Source organism: Coenobita brevimanus, chromosome 97 (genome assembly GCF_032717465.1).
Source record: "Coenobita brevimanus isolate Jiangsu-jjx chromosome 97, ASM3271746v2, whole genome shotgun sequence".
NCBI classification, from domain to species: Eukaryota; Metazoa; Arthropoda; class Malacostraca; order Decapoda; family Coenobitidae; genus Coenobita; species Coenobita brevimanus.
The window spans coordinates 18,793,739-18,816,131 of NC_137050.1; positions in this window are offsets into that span (position 1 = coordinate 18,793,739).

Consider the following 22,393-nt stretch of genomic DNA (forward strand, 5'->3'; position numbering starts at 1 on the left):
GACGTCTCTTATGGCTGTGATGGATGATTAATGCAGCGTCCTACTTGTGCACTTATTTTAAACTAGGTCACACACACAGCCATTATAACCAGTATTATAGTTACTCTCCTCCGTTCTCCTATTTTCAGAGCTGCCATCTGCAATACCCTTCTCTTTTCCCATTGCCTCATCTCACCTCCCTCTCCTGTCCCATTATCACATCTACTCTCTCTCCTCTCCCACAGCCACGTCTGCCACCTCCTTATCTTCCACTATTACATCTACTGTCTCTCTCCTCTCCCACTGCTGCGTCTGCTACTTCCCTCTCTCCTTCCATTCTGCCACCTCTGCCACCTTCCTCTTCTCTCCCACTATCACTTCTGCCACCTCTTTCTCCTCTTCCTCTGCAACTTCTCCCACCTCCCTATCCTCTTCCTCTGCAACTTCAACCACCTCCCTCTCCTCTTTTACTGCCACGTCAGCCACCTCCCTCTCCCTTCCCACTGCCACCTCCCTCACCGATCCCATTGCCATCACCCCATCCTTTCCCACTGCCACTTCTGCCATCCTCCTCTCCTCTCCCACTGCCACTTCTGCCATCCTCCTCTCCTCTTCCACTGCCACCTCCCCCTCCTCTCCAACTGCCACGTCTGCTATCTCCCTCTCCACTACCACTGCCACTTCCCCCTCTTCTCCAATTGCCACGTCTGCCACCTACCTCTCCTCTACCACTGCCACCTCCCCCTCCTATCCCGCTGCCACGTCTGCCACCTCCCTCTCCTCTACCACTGCCACCTCCCCCTCCTCTCCCAGTGCCACGTCTGCCATCCCTCTCTCCTCTTCCACTGCCACGTCTGCCTGTTCGCTGATCCCACTTGCAGCCAAATGGCGCCATCAGGGTAAATAAAAGGTGTCATATCGTGTCGCCTGGGGTTGTGACCTCGTGCCTTCCACCACTAGCATTGTTGCCATGTGGTCATCAGGCTACTTTGGCTGCCTGGGGCACAGTAGTAGGTTAGTCCCTCGTGTGCGATGAGCTTCTGTGAGCTGATTAACAAAGTCCAAAGTAAGCTGGCCTCAAGGAAGTAAGAGGACAATACTAGAAGGACTCAAGCCACAACTCAAGTCGATGGTGATAAATTACCTGAGGAGCGAATGTAACATTACTTGAAGAGAGAGGTTGAAAGAGTGCGTAACATTTTTAACGAATAATATAATGATGATAACATTACATCCAGTTTTTGTAATTTAACAAAGTCATTTATTACTTCGCTTTCCTCTTCATTGCAGACTTACAAAACGCTGCTCAGTTTTTCAATGGAAGCAGATGTTATGGTAGTGGGGTGAATGGTATGGTGGTGTGGTAGATGGTATGGTGGTGTGGTAGATGGTATGGTTGTGTGGTAGATGGTATGGTGTGGTGGTGTGGTACATGGTATGGTTGTGTGGTAGATGGTATGGTGGTGTGGTAGATGGTATGGTGGTGTGGTAGTTGGTATCGTGGTGGGTACATGGTATGGTGGTGTGGTAGATGGTATGGTGGTGTGGTAGGTGGTATGGTGGTGTGGTAAATGGTATGGTGGTGTGGTAAATGGTATGGTGGTGTGGTAGTTGGTATGGTGGTGTGGTAGTTGGTATGGTGGTGTGGTAGATGGTATGGTGGTGTGGTAGATGGTATGGTGGTGTGTTAGATGGTATGGTGGTGTGGTAAATGGTATGGTGGTGTGGTAAATGGTATGGTGGTGTGGTAGATGGTATGGTGGTGTGGTAGATGGTATGGTGGTGTGGTAGATGGTATGGTGGTGTGGTAGATGGTATGGTGGCGACTTGGAAGGTCTGTGTACTCTCTGTCTGTCTTGTTATGGTGGTGTGGTAAATGGTATGGTGGTGTGGTAGATGGTATGGTGGTGTGGTAGATGGTATGGTGGTGGTTAGATGGTATGGTGGTGTGGTAGATGGTATGGTGGTGTGGTAGATGGTATGGTGGTGTGGTAGATGGTATGGTGATGTGGTAGATGGTATGGTGGTGTGGTAGATGGGATGGTGGTGTGGTAAATGGTATGGTGGTGTGGTAGATGGTATGGTGGTGTGGTAGATGGTATGGTGGCGACTTGGAAGGTCTGTGTACTCTCTCTCTCTCTCTCTCTCTCTCACACACACACACTCACACACACACATACACACACACACACACACACACACACACACACACACACACACAATATTCACGTGTGGGATGCAAATATAACTGAATGGAGGAAACAATAAATATAAATAACGCTACTTGAAAAAAAGAGCTTGGACGTTTGTAACAGTAAAGTACATTTTGTAATTTTTCCAGATACGAAAAATAGTAGGAGGGCGAGGGTGGGAATGAAAAACTGGGATGGAAAGAATGGAAATTGGAGATGGAAAAAATAAAGGAGAAGAGGAAGTAACGAAAAAGTGTTGGGAAAAGATTAATATTGCGGTGTATGAACGTGAAATAATGGTAGCATATATATATATATATATATATATATATATATATATATATATATATATATATATATATATATATATATATATATATATATGTGTGTGTGTGTGTGTGTGTGTGTGTGTGTGTGTGTGTGTGTGTGTGTGTGTGTGTGTAACGTACCTCCCGCCTATATTTCATGATCAAGTTTTGTTTCCCTGCGTTAACGTATGGATTCAATTAATTTTTTCTCTTTGTCTTGTCAGCCTTTATGCACTCCATCTCAAACATTCAGCTACAAGCGAACAACATATTGTACGGTACCTTACGTGTATATTTTTCAGTGTAATTCTTGATGCTGAGAGAGAGAGAGAGAGAGAGAGAGAGAGAGAGAGAGAGAGAGAGAGAGAGAGAGAGGTGTTTCTTCCACACTAAGGAGAACCTAAGCCTGAATGGAGCAGGATTAATGCAAGGAACTGTACTTAACGCATTATCTCATCCAGCAGCATCACACCCTGCCATCATCACATCCTTCTCTCTTCATTCACTCAACCCAGCCAATAAGTGTAGCCAGCAGTATCCAGATTACTAGACAGCAGCACCTTCTTTCGACTCTAATATAAATTTCTTTCCGATCAAGTGTTTCATTATTTGTTTATTTGCAGCACTTAAATATTTCTCCTGCCCTCCAGTTTCTCAGTCTTCCTCCCATGCAAAATTACTCTCCCAGTTATCTTTCTCTTCACCTGTGATATTCCTCTCCAGCAGTACCCTAGCCGCCAGTACATCTCTCTGCCTGTGATACTTCTCCTTCTCCTCTAATATTCTCACTGCACAGTTTTCCGTCTTCTGCAGTGCTTCTTCATTTTCCTTCACACGGACAAGAAAAAAACATTAGCTTCATAACTCAGAGAGAGAGAGAGAGAGAGAGAGAGAGAGAGAGAGAGAGAGAGAGAGAGAGAACTTTTGGCAGCCAGCAGTGCCTCTGAGTTAGATGGGCTTGAAATGAGGCCAAGAGGAAAATCAGGCGATAGTGATGAGAAAGAGCTTGATATACGGTGAAGGTAAATTGAGTGTGGAGAAATGAAGGTAATGAAATGTAAAAGGGTTAAGTGAGCGAGGTGCCGTTGGTGAAGAGGAAGTGAGAGGCAGAAAATTAACAGAGGAGAAAGTATGGAGCTGGAGTAAGTCAGTTTAATAGAAAGAGAAGGAAGTGAGAGGCAGAAATACACCGAGGAGAAAATATGTAAATGGAATAAGTCTGTTAATTGAAAATTTGCGGGAAGGTCATGATTATAAGTGGTGGCAGACTTACATGTACACCACATTCTTAAGTGAGGGGGAGGGATGCAATGAATAGTCAAGCCTCTTCAACTAACCTAACTTCTTCTATAGTTGGTACTTTGACTGTGCTGCGGAGGTGAAATTTGTTGATGTAGGTTCAAGTGGAGGGAAGTTTGTTCTATAGTAAGCTGCCACTGGTGGAGATTGATGAATGGTAAATGCCTTTTGGATAAGCGTTTGGACAAAGTTATATACAGAAACTTGGTGGGGATATATTAAAGATAAACTAGATTATCATCGATGAATATGTGAGGTTATATTAAGACAGTGAGAAAGGTGGAACTGCGATATTTGCAATTTGTCTCTTGTCTCTTTTCAGTTCCACTCCTTCTTTCTCTCCCTCCTTTCTTTGCCGACTTCATCCTTCCTCCCAGCCATATCCATCATCCCAAAATATCTTGGATATCCTTTCCTTCTGCTGCTTTCCTTTATCATCCTTCAGATTATTATTATTCTACATTTTCTCCCCTTTCTTTCTTTCTTTTTTTTTTTTTTTTTTTTTTTTTAGACATTTTCCTTTAACATTTTCCTTAATTTAATTCCATCTTTCCAGTCCCTCCTTTCAGTCCTTGGGTTGTCTTTCCGATTAAAAAAAAATTAGACCCGAAGCAAACTTGCACCGGGAAGATTGGACGAAACAGGTCACACTGTGGGTTAAATCACAAGTTGTTGGAGGAAGTTGAGATGCTGAGGGAGTAATATGAAAGCTGGTGGAGGTGATTGATGTTGTTGTTGGTGGTGGTGGCGGTGGTATTGGTGGGAGCCAGAAGTTGCACTAAGAACTGAAACTGGAAAACTTCAGCGACATTTTAACGTTATATGATATTATCATAATTTAAAACCCGTGTTTTGTTTCTTAAAGGTCATCAACAAACATCGCTTTCATTCAGCGTACTCTGTCATGTATTTATGTCCTTTATTGTCATACGTTGCTCATATACAAGTATGCCGAGCTAATACCTCACCATTTTACAGTAGCTCATGGTATTATTTCTCGCCTGTCTGCCACTCCATTCTTCACAATATTTGTGTTCATACAATACATTTTTCCATCACTTTTTTTCACTATCCATAAAACTTTTTCTTCTGTTACATTTCTTCTTTAACATCAAAATCAGTTCCGAGAACTCGATGGGAGAACGATTTGTCGTATGGCCGGTTTCAACGATTTATAGATTGCTTCTTATACTTAAATATTGTGTGTTCCATGACAACCTACATAACGCGCAACACTTGCCACAAGGGTGTTCAGTAATATCTATTTAGGCAATGGGTAAAGTTGTTCACACCTCAGCGATATATATATATATATATATATATATATATATATAAAGTGCTCTTTTTCAGTTTTGCCTTTTTTATTCTGAGAAATCTTTACTGAATAACGTCTCAGTCTCTTATTCAGTATTTCAACACAGCACATAACATCCTACCACTCTTGATATCAGATTTTTATTATATTTTTTCCTGGATGTGCACTGGGTCCCATCTGAAGTAGAGAAAAATGGACAAGTTAAACTTCTATCTAAATACTAGTACTGGTTATAGAAAAATCACTATAATGCAGCAATATTAAAAAAAAAATGCCCCATTGATATCATCACTTTTAAGTGGGCCGGTTACTATTGAGAGCTGAAATAGTTGGTATGAATATTGCAGATTTGGTGGTGGTGTGGCCAAGAAGGTTGCATGGTTTATAGTGATGCTGGTTATGTGGTGTAGTGGTGTAAGGAGTCTGCATTGTTTAGGATGTTGGAAATGCGAGTGTAATGGCACGGGGACGCAGCATTATTTACGGCGATGTACCTTTATTACGGGTGTTGGTATTACTGTTTGTTGTGTTACTACTTGGGCAACTACACAGAGGAATTACAGTGTTGGGTCACCTGTGTTTGTGTGTGTGTGTGTGTATGTGTGTGTGTGTGTGTGTGTGTGTGTGTGTGTGTGTGTGTGTGTGTGTGTGTGTGTGTGTGTGTGTGTGAAGTGCCCACCTTCCACTCACTCGATATAACTACACTTTGTAACAAGACAAATGGTTTTCTGTACTCCAGGAAATCATTCACCACCATACGTGTTAGTTGGTACTCATATAACCAGATGGATGTAAGATGCTCCAAACAAATGTGGCTCGTTAGAGTTTAAAGCCATGGTTAGGTTGGGATTCATTGTTTATACGAGTATGCTACCATATGATGGGCTGTGGATCACTGAGGGACCCTATTAGTCAAGTGACCACCATCGGGATTTTTTAAATGTACCAGGGGTCACTGCTTCAGGAGGAAACTTGTGTACTTGTCCCACATGGGAGAGTTCCTTGTCTCAGTGGAGTCAACGGAGCTAAGGCCTGATTGACTGCTGCCTATCTCAAATGCGCCAGGCAAGGCTGCCGCACCACCCCTAAACATCCACACTGTGCAGTGTGTAGTTTCCACGTTATGTCCACAGACTTCCCATAAACTCAATGTACTGGTTTATAATGCCATGCCGTAACTATTAGTTTACTTGATTACCGGTACTTTCTCTTTCAGGTTACTCAATCGGGTAGCTTATAGATAAGTATTATAGAATGTGACTTTTCCTTTCCAGTTTTTCCTATGAAATTTCCATGTCAGTTTTTACATGCTGCATGGTGGTTTTTCTCACTTTTTCCTGGAGGGCTTGGTGGTGGGGGGAGCCTTCTTGCTTTACTATCCTTATCCTTCAGCATGTAGACTTAGATCTTGTAGTCATAGTTTTCTCTGTAACAAGCAGCCTCGAAAGGACCATAAGGTCTGTTGCTGTTTGCTTTCCCATGTAATCCTATGTAATCCTCCTCCTCCTCCTCCGCTTTCTTCTTCTTTTTTTTGTTTTGTTTTTTTTTGTTTCAGAAGGAGCTAGCCTTGGGTCTCTTTTTCCTTGCATTAAAAAATGCAGGGGTTCCCTGGCGGTAGCCAGATGAGTACCGGTACCTTGATGAAGTAGCGCACTACAAAGGGTTAATATGAGGCACGACAGGGATCCGTGTTGACTATTACCACTCCCTTCATTGAAGTCATGTTACAAAGGCTGTAATATGACACCCACGCACTGCACCAAAAAAGTTCCATAGTCTACTTTTACAAAACTGCTTTAATGAAGTGCTTCTTCTTCTTCTTTTTTTTTTTTTTTTTTTTTTTTATAGGTAAGTGTCGAGACAGTGATGAGGAGAGTAGGTGTTTAGTGTAAATATTTCCCACTGTCTTTTGTTTTTTTTAATTATTTGATAATTGTTTGGGGATATAACAGTGTAGTTTGGAAATACCTTTATCATTTATTGAATGGTCTTGTAAAATGCGACAGAATATTGAATGGTTGTGCCCAGGTTATGGATAATGTTTAGCCTACAATGGTGGTGTTGTGTTTGTGGTTGTGTAATAAGGAGTGGGTTTGTGGTTGTGTAATAGGTAGTGGGATTGCGGTTGTTTGTGGTCATGGTTGTATTGTGGTGATAGTTTGTATATTACGAGTGCATAATTGTGGGTATGGTTGTGCTGTGCTGTGTATCATACGAGTATGTGGATGATTGTGGGTATGGCTGTGTTATGGCTGTGTATTATAAGTGGATGATCGTGGGTATGGCTGTGTTATGGCTGTGTATTATAAGTGGATGATCGTGGGTATGGCTGTGTATTATAAGTGGATGATCGTGGGTATGGCTGTGTATTATAAGTGGATGATCGTGGGTATGGCTGTGTTAGGGGTGTATTTAATAAGTGGATGATTGTGGATATGGCTGTGTTGGGGGTGTATTTTATAAGTTGATGATTGTGGGTATGGCTGTGTTAGGGGTGTATTATAAGTGGATGATCGTGGGTATGGCTGTGTTAGGGCTGTATATTATATGTGGATGACTGTGTGTTATGGTTAGGTATTTTGAGTATCATATATGCTTGTGTTGTAGTGGTGGTTATTGTAGTTGCGTATAGTAAATAGTGGGTTTATCGCTTCGTTGTGGTTATGGTTGGCTGTTATGAGTGTTTGGTCATGTTGTGGTTATGGCTGAGCAGTGCAAGTTTACGATTGCGCTATAATGGCCCCTTAATGTGATGGTTGTTGTTTTCCTAGTACTGTTGTTGTTATCGTAGTACAGTACTTTGTGTCGTCTGTGCTGTACTTTCTTTTCTGACATTCAGTTAGTTTTGCTTTGAACGTCACTCTCAGCGCTTCACCTTTTTTTTCTCCTCTGGCCTATTAGCGATCTCCCTTTCAGCCGTTTCTTGGTATTCTCTCTCTCTCTCTCTCTCTCTCTCTCACACACACACACACACACACACACACACACACACACACACACACACACACACACACACACACACACACATTTACATACATACATGCATACATACAGTACATACGCACGCAAGCACGTATATATATATATATATATATATATATATATATATATATATATATATATATATATATATATATATATATATATATATACTGTATATGCGTGTGTGGAGAGAGAGAGAGAGAGAGAGAGAGAGAGAGCGAGCGAGCGAGCGAGCGAGCGCTTATGTGTTTTCCTCTCCAGCCATTCTGTCTTTACAGTTATACCGATGGTAATAGGCTCAGCCGCGAAACTGATTTTGTTGTGAATTAGTTTTGTTTGTAGGCTAGAATTTCAGTACAGTGTTAAGTATCCGTATTATTTATGTTTTATACTACGTAACATACATTTGTATCTGTGGACGTTCTTCACCTGATACATTGTCATTGGTCTCCAGCCCACGATTGAACCTTACTCTGCGTGTTTCCATTTTTTTGTCCGATTTCTCTTTAGCCACACAAATTCCTTTGTTCTTGATGAAGAGGAGAAAGAATGGCTTTGTTGTGTACACGCGGTCAAAAAAGTATCTTACCGCTGAGGTTGGATGGATGTGAAAATGAACGATTTTTGCAGACATACATGAATCTTTTAACCCGGCTTCTCAATAAAACATAGCACCCAGTATGTGAAGCATGCGATTTTGAGTCTGAATATTTACCAAGAACTGTGTTTGTTGGTACAGTCATAGGGTGCCCCGTACATTACAGTGCTACGTCCGTGTTTCAGAATGATACGTACGGTAAAGTTGCCGATACTTTTTTGGGTGGCTGTACATCCTTCTTGGTATTTGCATGCAAAGTGAAAACTGTGTTATGTGTTGATTAAAATTTGTATATTTTTGCAATAGAAGGCTTCAAACAAGTAAGAAGTTTGGCAAGCAGCATTATGTAAATGTGTGAGGAGCGGGAGAGGGAGAGTAAGAGGATAGGAAGGAGACGAGAAGTGATTTTGTGTACATAATGGAAAGAATGAGGGGAATGTGCAGTGTTTACTTGTAAGCAACTTGGGTTTTTGGTATTACCTTATTAAACACTGGAGTGTATCAGAGTTATTCAGTATGTCATTGTGAATGATATGTATTGTTTGTTTAAACTCTAGGAATGTTAAAACTAGAGGAATCAGTGGCTTCAAAGTTTATGAAAGTTATCACCTCCAAAGAAGAGGTAAAAAATGAGTAAATAGATATAGCTAAATAGATGATCATTTCAGTTTTCGATGCCAGGATACGATGCATTTAAAAGACTAGAGGCCCTCACAAGATAGAAAAAAAAGCTGAGGATGACAGCTCCAGAGTTGACCAGATGTGTATTTCAAAGGCTGAGAATACCAGTAATCAACCCCGGTCTGTCTGGACGAGTAGATCCATCAGCTACAGGAAAATAGTCGCCCCTGCAGGGCTGGCCTTGCGATGAATCGATGTTCCATTGCGGCAGACAAGCAGACAGGGCCTCGCTATGGCGAGGCGCGGGGGAAAGTGTGGAGGTTTGGTTTCTTATTGAGCGGTGTATTTTAGTTTCTCCACCCATTTACCAGGGACACAATAGTAAGCTTCACATCACACCATCATTTGGTTTTATGTTTGCCTCCCAGCGTTGTAAATGGTGTCCTGGGTTACAGGAAAACATTAGGTTTGTGACTCAGTGTAGAGTCATCTAAGCAAAAGGTAGACAGCGTTACAGCAAATGAGTGGATGATTGTCGCCTACCATCTACGATCACATTAGGTAGTACGCAAAATGTGTAGGTATGTGGGTGCTGCCTGTCCAGAATGATGGAGCAGTGCTGCATGAAGTGTTTAGAGGAACAATGACTAGTGTAAAAGCGTTTCCGGTATAGTAGAAAGAGATGCAGCACTGCAGCCAAAAGAGAACCAGTGTATCAGCGGGAGAAGGGGAGTTGGTATGATTTTTTTTTTTTACTCCACCATATTTTTAAAAATTGCATTTTGTTGGCCGTATTATGAGAACTGCACTTCACCAAGTGTCGAATAAAGCTCCAGTTGAGAATCAGCACAATGCAGGGTTAAATAAAACATGAATTAATTCAGCTTACCGTACTTTACTTCTAAGGAGCTTATTTTTGCAAGATAGCCTAATGTGATTTATCCACAAGTGATGGTGAGATGAAGGGGGTAATGGTGAGATTATGGGGTGATGATGAGAGGATGATAGTAGGAGTGGTGATGGGTGAGAGCGATGAAACAAAGAACTAGGAAGTAAAATTAAAAAGAGGCCTTTGGATCTAGAATAAGATAACGACGCTTGCCCAGTCATTTCAAAACTAACCATAGGTTTTTCCCAAAATATGCTCATCATTTTTGTGAAGCAGAGAGATGGCAGAGAAGTCAGAAGAAAGAGCAGGCAAAACAGGAAATAAGATAATGGGGGAAGGAGAGGAACTTGTTGAAATAGTGAGGGGAAGATAATGAAGCGCTTTGTGTGTGTGTGTGTGTGTGTGTGTGTGTGTGTGTAATTCTTTTAACAAAGCGAACGCACAAAGGTGACCCATTTGTACCCAGGCAGCCTGTTCTGCACTGTGTTGGAAGATAGCCATGGAGGAGGAAGATCATCATGGTTTATCACTAATTATATCCAGAAAAAGCACAGTGCCAGTTGAGACAGCAAGAATATAAAACAACGTAATCTATTCGTAAACTTAGAGAAGGATGGGTGAAATAATTTTTATTTCCCATCTTATTCCATCCTTTCATTTTACATTTTCTGTAAGTTTTTCCCGTCCTGAAATCTCTTCTTACCGCCACTACTTTCCTTCCTTCCTGCATTTTCCCAACCTAAATCCTTTTACCCACCTCCTCCCATCCCTCTTCGCTGCATTCTTCATTCATTGGTCTACCTTTTCATGTCCTTCCCGCGTGCCCTCATAATACTTCTCGTTTATCTGGTTTTTCCCCTCAACTCATACTTTGTATAAGGAAAATAAGTTGACGGTAATTGGCTGACAGTGCATGTGTGCTATTCACAGTGCCTTTTCCCTGGAGCTGCATTACCATTGAAGCATAACATATAAAATCAAGTTAATAATAGATTAGCCCGTCTCTGTTTGACGCAGTGGGATTCATATGATATCATGCATCATTTAACTTATTCACAATATCTCTATTTCCAAAACGAGCAGCTTCATAGTAATATTTAGTTCCATAAATCCCTTCCACAAAATTACTGTTAATCTCCTTAGAAGTGACAAAATTTCCAGCGTTACCATAGCAGCTTATTATGCATACATGCATCGTGTATGAAAAAATTCACCTGGGATAATGAAATAATTAGTAGAAATGACTTGTGCATGAACGTTTTTAAGAACTTAGTGATTCACAGTGTACAGGTGATAGAATTAGGAGCCATAGGAAACAGTAGTTGAGATGAATTGGGAGAGGTTGGATTCTCACATGAACTTGACAAAAACCAGTTAGTTTAAATCTCTGTCCGTCTGTGTGTGTGTGTGTGTGTGTGTGTGTGTGTGTGTGTGTGTGTGTGTGTGTGTGTGTGTGTGTGTGTGACGCAAGCGTACAGGCACTGCACACAGGCACACGCTCTCGTGCTTTGCCTGTTGTGTACATGAGTTTCATCTAGAAGTGTTGCAGTCGTGTTTTTGATCTGTTGTATTCGTTTCAGCAGTTGCATCCACATTTCACGGTGTTTCACGTATTTACACTCAGTTTTTTTTTTTTTTCAAGTTTTTGTTTGATCTTTATTCATTCTTCTTTTATTTCCATTCACTTTAATACTCATAACTCTTCCTTCCTCCACACTGTATATTTCACACATCTTTTGTCTCACTTCCCACTCCCTGTCTTCTGCCACACTTACTACTTCCTTCTGCTACCAACTCACTCCATTTTTACCTCTCCTGGACGGAGTTCGACGAGCTATTGCTTTTGGTCGAGTTTCTTTGTTTCTTTGTTTGTTCGTTAGCAACATTATGGAAAAACGGCAGAATGAAATTACATGAAACTTTCAGGATATGTGGGCACTGATCCCAAAAGAAAGTGGTTAAATTTGGTGGTAATCGAGTGACCTTGAAAGGTCAAAATCAAGGTCACGGATTTTCAGAGTGCTATAACTTGAAACGGGTTGAAGTTAGATGTTTACTATTATGAATATACAGGAACCCGCAATCTGGGCTTTCATTTGGCACCAGGTCCTTTGACCCTCATTGACTGTGAAAGGTCAGAATGAAGGTCACGGATATTCAGGGGGCAATAACTCGAAACTGGTTGAAGAGAGATATTTTCTATTATGAACATACAGGAAGTCCCATGTAGGTTTTTAATTAGTACCATGATCTTTGTAAGCGACCTTGAAAGGTCAAACTCAAGGTCACGGATATTCAGGGAGCTTTAACTCGAAACTCGTTGAAGATAGATATTTACTATTATCAAGATATAGGAATTCTCACATGGGCTTTTGTTTCCTACCATAACCTTTGACCTTGAGTGACCTTGAAAGATCAAACGCAACATCACGGATTTTCAAAGGGCGTAACTTGAAAATATTTGTGCTGTTACCTTAGACTTTAATTGTGCACCAAACTGACACTAAATGGCAGTACCAATTCAGTATTTAACAACAACAAAACAACTGTTGTCGGGCTAGGTTTGTTGTGCCTGGCATCTCTTGTTCCTACTTCACTTCTCACTCGCACTCTCCTACCTCACTCCTTACTCCCACCCCACTCCCCACTGTCTCTCCTACCTTACTAGTTGCCTGTACTACTTCACGTCCTCTTCTACTCAGCACTCCTCACTCCTTTCCCATCACAATCCTCCCTCTCACCTACCGTAGTCTTCAGTTTGTATTTTCTACCAAAGCCACTATTTCTTTTATCTCGCTTTCCCAGCCTACTGTTCGTTCCCTTTCATGTAGGTAACTTATTCATCATCACTCCCCTTTACCTGTTAGTGTACAGTACATGCTACCTTCAGTCCACACACCCTCGCTAATCTTGCCAACTCCTCCGCCTCTCTCTCTCTCTCTCTCTCTCTCTCTCTCTCTCTCTCTCTCTCTCGGCACACCTGACTCCCTACCCCCTCTGACCATTCCAAACCTCCACAGGGTTCAGTCCCTCTTTCTTTGCCACCACTATCCCTCTCCCCTCTCTCATCATACCACACTCTTACCTCCTCCGTCCCTTATTCCCTACCATCACGAAGCCCCTTTCATCATGTCACACCTCCAACTTTCACTGCCACCACTATTCCCCTCCCCCTACCAGTGACCCCCCTCCCCGCCACGCCGTAGTATTCCTGTACTCACTTAAGCTCCACCGCTGAACATTAATATCTTCTTACTACTCTTTGCTGGTGTGTGCTCTGAACGTCTTTCATTACGGTAAGAGGATAGTTTGATGTCGACAGTGGTTTGGTTTGCAACTTAGCATGATCCTGCTGCCATATAATTAAAAAAGGTTTAATATTATGGTGATGGTGCAGAAAGAAGACTACTCCCTATACAATCCCAGGTACGTGGTGAGGTTCATGGTACAGGTCTGGATATTCCTGGACCTACCACTGTTGGCTAAATACGATTCTACCTACTTAGGGTGAGGTAGATCGTGTTTTGATATGAGCACTAAGGAGATTAATGGCTGTGGGAACAGATACTGATACTGTATGTTGTTTTCCTCTCGCGTCATTGAGAGCTTCAAGTTTATAAGCACACATGATAAGGACTTATTTAAGTAAATATACTTACATGATTACTAAAAAGTGTGTCGTTGAACACTCGTAATATATGCGCATGCCTCAAAGCCCAGAGTGTGCGTATGATTGTCCAAGGTTACACATTCCACTCAGTCACTTTACACATTTTCTTAGTGTTATTCTTATCCCTTTATGATGAGTCTGGTCAGACTGCCACCTCCACCCATTCCTCTCCCTGTCCCATTCCCTCTCCACACTGTCCGGAGTATACGCCTCAACAATTGCACGGCCCCGCCTTTTTTATCTTTATTGATGTTTGTGATACCACGAAAAGATTTGCTGCAGCAGCTAGTTGTGCTCATTAATAATTAGGGTGTAATGTGGCTTTGTGTCTGTGGTCATGATATGAGAGAGAGAGAGAGAGAGAGAGAGAGAGAGAGAGAGAGAGACTTAAAAGGGCATTACATCGTTACAGGGGAGAGCAAGGAGAGGAGGTGACTGAGAGTGAGTTAAGAGTGAGAGGAAACGAAGTTTGCCAGTTGAGGCAGTGAACAGTATACCCGGTACTATAATTTACTTTTGTTCAATTGTATTTTTCTTTCCAATGTCTGGGCGTATATTCTCTCTTTCATACAGGTTTCTCGCCCTTTATGCTGCACAGATCCTCTCCAACATTTTACTCAGACTGCCATTGTTGTATTCACAAGTTTTTCTTAAACATTTTTCATTCAGCTGCCTTGATGCCTAATTCATTTTTGCAAACAGTATCCAGGTGTGTGCCAGTCTCTCCTGTGTCCGCGTTGTGATTTTTACATATTTACCATCCAACTTAGCGTCTAACTGTTCCTTTCTTCTTTTCCTAAGCACGAAAGGGAGTCATGCTTTATATATATATATATATATATATATATATATATATATATATATATATATATATATATATATATATATATATATATATATATATATATATATATATATATATATATATATATATATAAATATATATATATATATATATATACTGTATATATATATATATATATATATATATATATATATATATATATATATATATATATATTAATTGTTGGTTCATATATCTTCCAATTCTCTAATTTCAGTTATCCATTTGGACAGTTGATATTTTACAGGTAATTTAGTCTTTCCGTTGCTAAAATGGCTCTGCTGTTATCAAGTGATGAGGGTATTTTCACTCCCACATCGTCGGTGGTGCAATGTTCTGTAACTTTGTTCTTGCGTTGTTCTTTCTTTTGGTCACACGGCGCACATTTTACTTCATGGTTTTGGCACCTCAGCCACTGACAGTTATATATTCCTTAGTAGTTTTATCACACTAAATTCATTCTTTTTTATTACTTCCCCGTTCTTCTCTTCCTTCCTTCGGGCATTTGGAAATAATGAACCAGAGGCTCAGCATTAGCAGTGTACAGACAAAGCAAATGAACATAGTAACTTTTCTGAATGCTGAAATCCTTAAAAGGTGTTGTGATGAAGAGGGCTAACAGTTTTAGGAATTGTTGTTTGTGTCAGTTCCGTGGATTTATAGTTTCTCTGGAGGCGTTGCCGAGTGACGGTGACAAAAGACGGGATGAAAGGAATTAAAAAAATTCAGGAGATTTCTGGATGCAATCTGCGATGAAAGGCTTTGTAATGAATCTTTTTTTTTTGTGCTACATCTGTCTCTCACTGCATGTTCGTAAACATAGATAACAGTATATAAATGTTGCATTTTTAGGTGTTACATTAAGCGGATAGGTGCATGTTATTGTAAGGAGAAAACACCAGCAAAAGCATCATGCGACGAATTTGAAAATATTTATCTGTCTGTTAGCTTCTTGCTGAATTCCGCAGAGGAATACTGAGGGTAGGTTGCAGTTGTTCGAATGTACAGAAGGTAAAAACAAAGTATCGGTATACGGGGGTCAGATGCCCATCGTATACATTCGCTGGCTGGCGATATACGGCATAAATCTAACAGTAGAGGGTGGTAGGTCGGCCACTAATATTTCAGTGTCCTTCGTCTTCTGGAGCCGTAATGCTTCACGCATATTGTGTAACGATACCTTTTTTTACCATTTGTTCACACACACACACACACACACACACACACACACACACACACACACACACACACACACACACACACACACACACACACACACACACACACACACACACACACACACACACACACACACACACACACACACACACACACCATAGGTGAGGTTAATTTGCAGTTAATCGATCTCTGTATGCAGAATGACAGTTCGCAACATACCATCAAGTTGATTAAACACCTCTAAGAGCATGGACTTGTATCCACCTCCCCACGCCATTGCGAGGTCAAAAGACGTGAGACTACCACACACCGTAATGTTTGCTTTCGGAGTTCCACACCCCGACCCATTACAGCAGTGACGACAGTGAAATTAAGTTAATAGAGCTACGATGACCGACAGATATACGTAGAATGACAGTTTGCAATTTTTCATCAGGTTGATATTGTAAATTGCCATTCTGCATATATTTGTCAATCATCGTGGCTACATTAACTTAACTGTTGCCGCTACTGCAGTGGGTCGGGGTGTGGGAATCCAAAAGGATACATTACTGTATGTGGTGGTCGCACGTCTTTTAGATTCGCGTTGGCAAAGTGGCTACGAGGCCTTGCTCTTAGAGGTGTTTAATCGACCTAATGGTATATTGAAAATTGCTGGTTATCTAAATACCTATCTGTATCTGTCTATCAATCTATATATCTATATTTGTTTATCTGATTATATATCTGTTTATGTATCTATCTGTATATCTATCTGTCGTGCAGTTTGGCTCCATACATATAATCAGCTGCCATGGATACTTGAATTTAAACACCAGAATGTACACTAACATTTGACGCCTTTATCATGCATGATAACCACTGGTGTTTCTTTCTCGGTAATTTTCACCTTATTTCAGTGTTCATGTTCCATCCTTGTTTTTACTAAATCTGTTCCTCCCATTTCGTCACACTCCTGCCACTTATGAAGCAGCATCACCTGTTTATTTTGCATTTTTCTTCAACAACTTGCCTCTCTCACTGTCTCATATCGGCAGACTGGTTTCTTTCGTCTATTCTGATCCATCACTCATTCTTTTTGAAGGTTGTCATCAGTCCTGTCAACTTCCCTTTAGTACCAGATTTTATCTGTTGTGTTACTTGGCCATGTCATCAATCTTAAAAAGGAAAGCGAGAATGGCATACATCGCCTGTAAAGAGTGAGGTGACAGAAGAGGAACTACAAGGAGAACATTTGTCACTGTTGAGCAGTGAACATGACTGACGTGTGGAGAAGCAGAGGATCTTGTAAGATGAAGGAGGGCTTGGTGGGGATGAAGGGAATGACAGGAGAAAGTGGAAGCTTGAGGGTGAGCGGGAGGGGATACGGGAAACGGGCGAAGACCATTGAAGTAAAAACATTAATGTAGCTGAAAGAGGGGGTGTCAGAGAACTGGTAAGTAATGAGGAATGGAGGACTTAATTAAAGAATCGAGAAGAGGAACACAAAGAATAGAGGGAACATGAGGAAGAGGAAGATGAAAAGCTAGTAGAGAGAGACAGAACAGTAGCAGGAGGCGAGGGAATGCAGTGGAGCCTGTCAGTTGGTGCATTGTTAAATCTTTGTGTCATTGTCGTAGGTGCTTCCTGACTTCCCTGTTTCCCATTCTGTCGTAGATTTTGTTCGAAGTTCCGAGCCTCAGCTTCATCATTCGTGTGGTATATGTTGTGATTGTTTCATTGTGCCTTTAGAATCATTGCTTTGTGTAAGTTCATTGTTATTTCTTACTATGCTTTGGTGTCAGTTTACAGCGTCTTAAAGTAAATGTTGACCTTTACTAACACTACTGTTCATTTACTTTTAAACAACAACATAAGCCCTGTACCACGGACAGTATTCTCACTTACGCCTCATGTTTCGTGTCCGCTGATAGCAGAATGCCCAAGCAATAACAGAGTGCATAATATTTTTCGCTCCAGCCCTGAACAAGCATTTCTGATCGTCTGTCAACTGTTGTATGATTTCAGAGGACAAAAATTATTGCATTTAATAAGGGCAGTAGGTAAGAGTAAAGCTAATCTGCACTTCAACCCTAACTGTGTAAATATACCCAAGAACTTTCTGTTGAGTGTGGCTGGTTCCTAAGACACAAGCGGGCGGAGCATCTTGGATGGTGCTCATCACTAGTTTCAGCTAGTTCTAGAATATCTTAAAGTACACATTTACGCACAGCGTGGTCATGAAGGAGAACAACCAAACCCATGCTCAATGCCTGCAGGCTTCAAAATATCTGCACTCCTTCTAAACTCCAGTAGTGCAGTGTAATAAAAACTCAGTTATGTTCAAGTACAGTATTTATAAAGCATAAATACTTTCTTCGAAAAACTGCCTTCTTTAGAGTTACAAATGAGTTTGAGAAGTCCGACTTACCTCTACCTTTGGTCGCTGGAAGTGGTTGGAGTTTGATTAGTAAATCCCATCGAAGAGAAAGTTTCTGCATCTGAGCAGGATAAGAAGAATTATTTTGTCCATATGTATGCTGTGGAAGTTTATTAAATCCAAGGCCAGGTATAATGTGTTTTCCTATTTGAGCATAAATTATTTTTATCTAGGTGATTTGTGTTTACCTGTTTGGGTGTAGATAATTATCAGTGTTGTGAAATAGCGTGAAAAATGACTATGAGGAGATATATACCCAGAGTCACGAAAAGGAGACAGAGGCAGAAAAGAAGTTTGAGGAGGGAAAAAGCAGGAACAACAAAGAATTGCATTAGTAATGTTGGTGTGGGTGGAAAGGAGGAGGAGGAGGGGGGGGGAGGAATGATTAAATAAAGATAGGAAGGATAAATGAGGAAACGTACAGTAATCTAAGACTAGGTGGAAATACAGAGAAGGCAGGAGGATGAATGGGAAAAGAGTAGAGTAAAATAAATACAGGGCGTGCATCCATTATAACAAGTTGTAGTGATGAAAACAAGTAGTGGGAGAAAAAAGTGAGTTGAGGGAGGCACATGGCCATAGAGTGGATGCAATAATACATTGTTTAAGACCGAAATGAAAGCAAATAGTGGGAGAAAAAAGTGGGTTGAGGGAGGCACCTGGCTGTAGAGTGGAAACAGTAATACATTGTTTAAGACCGAAACACTGAAACAAGTTTTATGAACACTTATGTAGTCATTAGACAGGCGCTGGATGTGCAAAAATGCCCTGAATGTGCAAAAATTTACATCAAGGGCTACTTACAGTGTATTGTTCCCTCTCATTCAATTCCATCATTCCAGTCAGTCACTTTCACTCAAAATATTGTCCCCATTCTTCCCGCTCTTTCCTCGACACATGCTCTCCTTCACTCTGGCTTTTGTCTATACCCTTCCCTTTCATTCACTTCCATCACCACAGTCCTCTCCCTCATTCTAGCTCTTGTTTCTGCCCTTCATTCTCATTTCTCACAGTAGAACCTGGCAGAATTACCGCTTTCTCCTCTCCCACTCCACACATTGTAAACTTTACACTCAAAGCTTCCACTTTCATGATGTCACATTTTTATTTTACTTTCCTCAGCACAGCTTAGGGTTGGTGTCTGTAGTCATAACTGAGAGCACAGGTGGTGTAATGTGGCTGCGTGGCCTACTGTCTGACCGATGTGGTGGCGTTATGTGACCCAGTGGCTCTCCGTTTGGCCATTGTAGTGGTGTTCTGTGGCCCAGTGGCCTACTAGCCGGCCTTTGTGGTGGTGGTGGTATTATGTGGCCCACCATCTGACCATTGGATGATTACGAGCGAGCGAAGCAAGGAAGCGTAGCGATGTTTACATTCAGCTGAGAAATGGCTGGCACGACACGACACGGCCAGATCGCATTGGTTTTCAGAGGCTAATAACTTTTCTACTGTGTGAGATACAGAAGAGATTCTTTCAGCAGGTAGTTGATACATTCATTATATTTTGCATTTAGCAATATATTTACTCATGAGACCAAAGAAACCCCTTGGAATCCTAGCTTTCAATGGGAATGTACCGAGGGCGTCAATTTACATGCTGCACTATGAAATCGATGTAAAGCTCTATGAAAGTGACAAATGCGAGCTATGAGTTGTTTTTCACTTTCATATGTTGAGCGCGCGCGTGCCTCTGTGTGTGTGTGTGTGTGTGTGTGTGTGTGTGTGTGTGTGTGTGTGTGAGAGAGAGAGAGAGAGAGAGAGAGAGAGAGAGAGAGAGAGTGTAAATAGTTGCTCAGTTATTCTTCTGCTCTTGTTCAACTACCTCACCAGAAATGTTGAAGATTTAAACCAAGATGAAATTATGATGATAGGCTTATGTACAAACGCTCGCTCGTTCGTCACGCGCTCACAAAGCATACTTTGCTGGTGTTATGTGGTCCACCATCTGGCCATTGTGATGCTATAGTGTGGTCCACAGTCTGGCTACGGTCATGTTGGGGTATGGTCCTGTTCCCCCCCCCCTCCTCTCTCTCTCTCTCTCTCTCTCTCTCTCTCTCTCTCTCTCTCTCTCCTCTCACACACACACACACACACACACACACACACACACACACACACACACACACGTAATTAAAGAGAATTAGGACTTATATGTTTATGTCTGTGGATGGCTATGGATACATGTGGATATTTTTTTTTTTTTTTTTTTTTTTTTTTTTACGTGTCCGACTCTGGGCAAAGGCTTCAGGGCCTGTTTCGCGGGGGCAGTGACCTATCCCAAGGCTCAGTAGTCCTCCTACACCTCCACATGTCACCACTTCGGCGCTAACACCCACCATCCACATTGAATACATGCTAGGGCTGTCTCATTCAGGATTGGTGTATTGGTATTAGCGGGTGTATTTTTACGACATGTCGGCGGGTCATCTGGAAGATCAGGAGAATCTGCTTTTAGGAAATTCAAATCCTGAAACTGTTCCCTGCCCCAGCCAGGATTCGATCCTGGATCCATTAAGACCGCAGGCCGCCTCTCTACCGATTCAGCCACCACAACACAGCCAGCACAGTGCGACCATGAGGGAGGGTAGGATACTATTTTGCTGTGTTGTGTTGTGTGTATGATCCAGTATCAAAATAACAGCCGTCTGGGAAAGTTGTGTTGTGTTATGTACGGTATATGATCCAACACAACATTACAACACAGCTGTGAGGGAGGGTTGACTTATGTTTTGTGTCGTGCGTAAGAGCCGACATACGTGTTGGTGTCACCGCCTCACGTCACCTTCAGCCAGTCTTATTTTGCAGAGTAAATTCTTACCCTCATAATTCTTTCCCTCATATACTCCGAAGCGCGTATCTTCTTGGCCATTCTTCGTTCCTCATATCCCCCTTTCACTCATCACTCCCCTGTCTCTTCCCCTTCCTTTGCGCCTCCCACCATCTTTCACTTCTCCTTACTAATTTTCCCTCCTTCCTCCCTCTTCCTCCATCTTCCTATCCCTCTGCATCTCCCTCTTTCCTCCTCTTCCCGTCGCTTTAACAGCATTATGTGGAGACTTAGTTGAAAAATTCCCTGACTATATTAATTTTCTTGCTCCGAAATTTTCCGGAGCACCACTAGAACTCTTGTTTCTCTCTCTTCACTGGTGTTTCTCCACCATCATTGGTAGTTCTCCACCTCATTGGTATATCCACTACCAGTATTTCTCCAGCTCTACTTGTACTTTTCCTCCCCACTGGTGTTGCTCCACCCCAATGGTATTTTCCATTCCACTGATGTATCTCTACATCCAGTGAGATTTCTCTACCTTCATTGGTATTTTCCCACCTCAACAGGTATTTCTCCACTTTTGGTGGTATTTATCCACTCCAGCAGTATTTCTCTCCCTCACCGTTATTTCTTCCCCTTGGTATTTGTTTACCTCCACTGGTATTTCGCTGCTGTACTGGTATATCTTTACCCCAAAGGTATTTGCTCATCACCACTGGTATTTAGCCTGATTGGTAGGCCATCCACCACCAGTTGTATTCCTCCACCATTTCTTCACATCCATCCTCACACTGTCACCAGCATGATTTCATCCTCACATCCCTCCTGAAATTGCCATCAGTCAGGTTCCTTCCCCACATTCCTGCTCAAACTGCCCCTAGCATGCTCTCTTCCTCACATTGCCACCAGCCTGATCTTTTCCTCACATCCCTCCTCACACTGCCTCCTGCCTGATCTCTTCCTTACATCCCTCCTCACAATGCCACCAACCTGATCTGTTCCTCACATCCCTCCTCACTCAGCCACCAGCCTGATCTCATCCTCATATCCCTCTGCACACTGCCACCAGCCTGATCTCTTCCTCACAACCCTCCTGACACTGCCACCAGCCTGATTTCTTCCTCACAGCCCTCCTCACACTGCCACCAGCCTGATTTCCTCCTCACAGCCCTCCTTACATTGTCACCTGTTTATATTAGGATACAGAATTACCGAAGATAAAATTGTTACGTAAATGAAAAGATTAATCCAGAGGAATTCACTTTATATATTTCGGAAGAAGTACGTAACCAGATAAGGACGGAACAATGAACGTAAAGAAGCAGATC